At 50.3% G+C, this 5,669-nt stretch overlaps 1 long non-coding RNA gene across 1 annotated transcript; it reads left to right on the plus strand.

Moving 5' to 3' along the window:
• Positions 1-2,588: 2,588 nt before the first annotated feature.
• Positions 2,589-2,902, plus strand: LOC109828478. Its single transcript, XR_002243699.1, has 3 exons — positions 2,589-2,652; positions 2,725-2,796; positions 2,866-2,902. It is a non-coding gene; the product is annotated as an uncharacterized LOC109828478 (long non-coding RNA).
• The last annotated feature ends 2,767 nt before the right edge of the window (positions 2,903-5,669 follow it).

A 5,669-nucleotide genomic window follows, 5' to 3' on the forward strand; every position in this document is an offset into this window, starting at 1 on the left:
TTCTTGTTCGGGGATCATGTCGAGGACCCCGCTATACTGACTCTTGGAGAGGAGCACTGGCTGACTCTTGATGGAGGAGGCTGGGCTTCCTCACTTGCCAAGGGGTGGTGGGCGCGCATGACTGGTTTTGTCTTAACGCGCTGGGAGAGGGAACTGAAGAGCAGTGGGTTATATGCACCCATACGAGCTACTATGTACGGAATCCCAGTCAGCTGTCGCCATTTCTTGGCTTTGTTGGAGACCTATATGCCCGATAGCAACACCTTCCTGACCAGCGGTGGTGAGCTAGGGTTGGCCTTGCACGAAATGCATTATGTTTCGGGTCTTCCAATGGGGGACTGTCCGTATCAGGAGTACTTCCCTATGAACCAGCAGCTGGAGTGTATGAAGAAAGATACTCCGGACATGTATGATACACTCTGGGATCTTACATGCCACTACTATACTTCTTTGATCCAAACTTCTCCTCAAGCGAGAAGGAAGAGGCAGGTCAGCTTGAAGCAGTTTGCCAGCTACTTGTTTCAGAACTTGGAGGGTGATTCCAGGGCGCCCATTCATGAATTAGACGTGATGACTCCTTCGGCCGTTGAGGGTAACTCCGGCGAGTCCGTTCATGAGTTAGACATATTGACCCCTTCTGCGATTAATGAGTTGCTGGAAAAGGCTGAGGCTCAATCTTACACCATCGCCAATGCTGAGGGAGCTTTTCCTGCGGGGACCAAGTTTCGCTCTTTTCTCTGCCGTGCACAGAAGTCCATTGGGCCCCGGACTCTATTAGCAGGTTACCTTGCTCTTTGGTTGAAGAAGTGCGTCATCCCGCACCAGCCTTCTGACGCTCTACCCATCGAGGTGCTCTTCCCTGCAGTTCAGCTGGCTTACGGGAGAGAGCTTTCCTTGCTCCCAGCAATGGTTGCTAGCATCCATTGCGGGCTCAGGGGTCTGGTCAGCAGTTTCACACATACGGGTTCTGAACCATCAGCTGAGCTTGTTTGTCCGAAGGTTGAGCTCCCTTACGCATATTTGATGGCGTGGTTCGTTCTTCACCGTCCCGACTTGATGTCAGCACCCAGCGTTGTTGACATCCCTGTCCCCTTCATGCAACTGTTGGAGCAGAGTAGATGGCTTGGGAGCAAATTCAGCGATGTTCAACGAGAGCTTCGGGTTCGCAAGAGTTGGGAGTTCTTTAAGTGTTTCCCTCACTTTTCAGGTCGCTATGGCGACACGCTGATTGATGAGGAGAAACCTAGAAGTGACCGGACCGTTCTTGACGCTGGTTGCTTCCGGTGGTTAGTGAACATCCGTGTAGGATATCTCGTCCTTCGGGTGAAGAACCAGTGCCACATAGAGCCTTATCTCCCTTGCCGCTTTGCTCGACAATTCGGCTATGACCAACTGTATGTCGGGAATCCGAGCCGCAGCCTGCGGGTTGAGGGAGGATTGATTGATGGCGTTCGAGCGTGGCTATGGACGATGGTGGGCTGTACTGGAGCCCGTTTTGCTCTTCCTTCGTACCGGCGTAAGCCATTGATCACTTTCCTCAGCTGCAAGTGGTTCCTTTCTGCATATGAGTCCATCAGCGTGAGGAGCCTCTCAGAGTTGCAGTCCGAGTACGCGGTCCGGGCTGCTATGATGGCTGGTCGCAGAGCTGAGCTTGCTCAGAAGCGGAGAAAAGGGCATGCCAAATCTCTTGTCTCAGACGAAGAAGAACTTCTCCCTACGGGTGACGATGACGAGACCTCCGAGGAAGAGTATGTGGATGCAGATACCGGCAGAGGGGATCTCGATACCGGTTTGTCCCATCTCTTTTAATTTTCATTTTCCATAAATGACAGCTCTTTTTCATTGAAATGGCTATTGTCACTTTAGGTAGGGCAGTCAATGATCATGAGCCACCAGCTCCTACACACGTTGAAACGTGTGATAGGCCTGCGCATGTTCGACCCTATGGTCCTCGGAGGGTTGGTGCCCCGAAGAGGAAGAAGACCGCCCATAAGCCCCATGACGATCAGCGTCCCTGTGGAGTGGACTTAGGGAGCACTGCCGATGGAGGGGGAGGTAACATTCAATTGCTCTTGCTTCAAGGTTGTTTACCTTTTGGGGATTTGTGACCATGTTTTGTGCTTCAGGTTTCTTCGAGGAGGGCGAACTCCCACCGGGTTCGGCGTCCCCTGGCGTTGACAACATGGATTGCTTTGTGCAACAAATGTGCGACGCTTTTCACGATGGGTCTTTGGGCATCGACCTTAACATCGATCTTGAGCAGATAAATAATGTTGAGCCCACAATCCCTTATTCAGGTATATCCGCATCCAATGTCATTTTCCTTATGTAAGGTGAAGGAAGATTTCTCGTTTGAGCTTTCCTCATCCTTCAACATTTGGGTTACCCTGCAGATGTTGCGATGGAGGGGCCAAGCTTCTCGAAGCCGGATGCCGGCTTATTAGCTGACATGCTGGCTGAGCAGACTTCCAGAGGGACCGAGAGACCATTCTTCGGGAACGATTCATCTACCGGTATATATCTGATTTTCTCCCTCTTGCCCGATATTTCATATGACTAATGAATGATTGATTATCGCAGCGTCAACCATTGGAGTTAGCCCGGTATCTATCCCTGGCATATCCAGTTTGCCTCAGAGCGACGGGCTTGCAGGTATGTATACGATTCAGGGATATTGTACTTTCCTATGTTTATCTGTCTTTTGACTAATGAGTGCAATCATAGGACCAGCCGCTAGGACTGATTCTCATATGACTCCTGACATCCCTCAAATGCCCGCGGATAATGGATCTACAGGTATGCAGATCCCAATTCTTCTTATTCGTCTAAATTTTCATTTTGACTAATAAGAGAGTGTCATCATAGGACCAGCAGCTTGGGCCGATACTCTTATGACTCTTGGCATTCCGGCTGCATCTGAGGACATGGGGATTGCAGGTATGTATACGACCTCCTTATCCCGATTCTCCTTACTTGTCCAAATTTCCATTTGGTTAACATAGGAATGTCACTGTAGGACCAGGCGTTCAGCCTGATACTGCTACAGTCCCCGGGGTTGAAAGTCCTCATAGCAGTGGTGCCTCCCCGTCTCTGCCGAGTGGTGCGAGCAATATGTCTGCAGGGGCTGACGTACCCTCTTCTGCTGCTGTCCCGGAGCCTGTCGGCTCTCAACCCGATGGGACATCCGTTGGCGTCGGTATGTTCGGAACCTGCCTTTTGACTTTCCTTTCCATATTCGATAGTTCACTGAGCTTCCAAGTTGTTGCTTGTAGGATCTCGATCTTCTTTGCACGAGCGTGTCCGTAGCCTTTTGGCCGATACTGATCCTGACGGAGAGGCTTTCCGTACGGACCTCAGCTTCTTCACCGCCTGGTATAATGGCTTGATCGAGAAGCTTCTCCACCGAGGAGGCGGCTTCGATCAGTTCCGGCGTTCCTTCTCTCGCCACATGACGATGATGAGGGAAGAAGGATACCCGGAACTGGCTGATTCCTTCACTGCTGATTTCGCTGCCCTGGAGTCAGAGATACGAGAGTTGAAGGAACTGGAGGTTACCGGGGCTTCTTCTTTCGTATCCTCTGAGTTAGAGCATAGGATGGAGCAGTGGCGTGAACTGAGATCTTCCGTCGGGCGTGAGCTTCAGTCACGCGAGAGCTCCCTTGCGCATCTAATGGCTAACATGGCGAGGATGGATAGGGAGAAAGCTGAGTTACTCCGTTCCTTGGACTCGAATCGCGAGGAAGCGACTAGGTTGAAGGAGGCCTTGAAGCGTGCCGAGGAATCCGCCGTTCTTATCGCAGATGACTTGATCGGACTAGAGCGTTCCCGTGACCAGGTACTCGAGGAGTTCGGATCCACTCAGGAGGGATTGATGAAGTTGAAGAGTGAAGCTGCGGAGATCTTGAGCTGTTCTGAGGAATCTGCCCGAGCAGATCTGCAGGCGGGACTTGAGCAGAGTTATGCAGATAGACTTTTTAGCTTAAAGTCTCATATTCTTAGCCGTCAGTTGCCTTCGGGCTAATGAGCTCTTTGTTGTATGCTTTTGACTTGACCTATTAATAGAAACTCCACATTTGCTTCTTTCTTGTGATTTGTCTGCATTTCTTCTGAATGACAGATTTTATGGGATTTTTGGCAAACCCCCAGCCATCAACGGGTTTGATATGCCTTTACCGATCACCGTTTGAATCGGGCTAGCATGTGGATTGTCTAGATCCGTCCCACATGTAACGTTGTGCTAAGAAAATTGCTTTTCTTAGATTTGATGCTATGACTTTGAATACATAGACTTCGTCTTTCTTACGGGAATAGACTACCCGGCAACGCGTGTTAGGCATTGACTTTGGGGTTTTTGGCAAACCCCCAGCCTTCAACGGGTTTGATATGCCTTTACCGATTACCGTTTGAATCGGGCTAGCATGCGGATTGTCGAACTCCGTTCCGCATGTAACGTTGTGCTAAAGGAATGAACTCCCTTAGACTTAATGCTACGACTTTGAATACGTAGACTTTGCCCTTGTTACGGGAATAGGCTACCCGGCAACACGTGTTAGGTGTTGACTTATCCCTACTTAGGATTCGGGATAAAATTCCCCATGCACCAAGTGCGCGGATTGGAAGTTGAAAGTTGTGTCAAAATAGGAGAGGAAGAATTTTATATTCTATCTCCCGATGCTGAAGAGGAAGAATTTTATATTCTATCTACAGCTGGAAAGGAAACTCGAGGTGGGATCCCCACCCCCAGAATCCGGAAGGATGAACTGGGAGCGGGATCTCCACTCCGAGCATCCGGAATGATGAACTGGGAGTGGGATCTCCACTCCGAGCATCGGAAAGGTCCGAGGAGAGGAAGCCGAGACACCCCATGGGGGGTGTCTCGGCCATGGCCGAGACACCCCAAGGGGTGTCTCGGTTTTGGAGCCGAGACACCCCCCTAGGGGGTGTCCTCAACCAGCCCCTACCCCCCCTTTGTTTTCCTATAAATAGGCCCCTAGGGCCTCCATTCTCTTGGCCTTGGTTTTGGGAGAGGAATTTCAGATCTAGAGCTCTAGCCTTTGAGATCTGAAATTCCAGAGAGGAGCGGCGAAGCCCTGCCGGAGGAAGGAGTCGGGGTTTTCTAAGAGAGCGGCGAAGCCCTGCCGGATCGAGGAGTGAGCGAGCCTTCTACAGCAAAGGAGCCTCCTTCTTCATTCCCCTTTCTTTATTTTCCCTTAGTGTTGCCCTTAGCGGTGATACAAAGGAGAGCTAGTGCCTCGTCTTAGCCGAGACATAAGCTTTACACTTCTGAGATCCCACGCGGATCGACGAGGTTCAGAGTTTCTAAAATCCCCCGCGGATAGACGAAACTCTGCCCGATTTTATCGGACCAGATCTGAGTGCCCCGGTGGTCCACGGATATCAACATCCCCGTCACAGGCAAAAGACCCACGCAAGCAAGAGATGATGAACAGATCTTGCGTTTGTTTGAAAAGAGTTGTACCTAGTTTGTTTTCATTGTGTACCGGTCTTATAAAAAGGCTATCTTTTTATTTCATTGTAACGATTGAAGTTGTAATGAATGCAGCAATGAATACAGCAACTTTTTCCGCAAACAATCTCGAGCAATTGATCCTCTTTGGTGGGAACGCCTTGATTTGGGCTTTGTCGGTCCATCGGAGATTCCCTCGAAT

Source organism: Asparagus officinalis, unplaced genomic scaffold, assembly GCF_001876935.1.
Source record: "Asparagus officinalis unplaced genomic scaffold, Aspof.V1 AsparagusV1_Un1734, whole genome shotgun sequence".
Taxonomy (NCBI): domain Eukaryota; kingdom Viridiplantae; phylum Streptophyta; class Magnoliopsida; order Asparagales; family Asparagaceae; genus Asparagus; species Asparagus officinalis.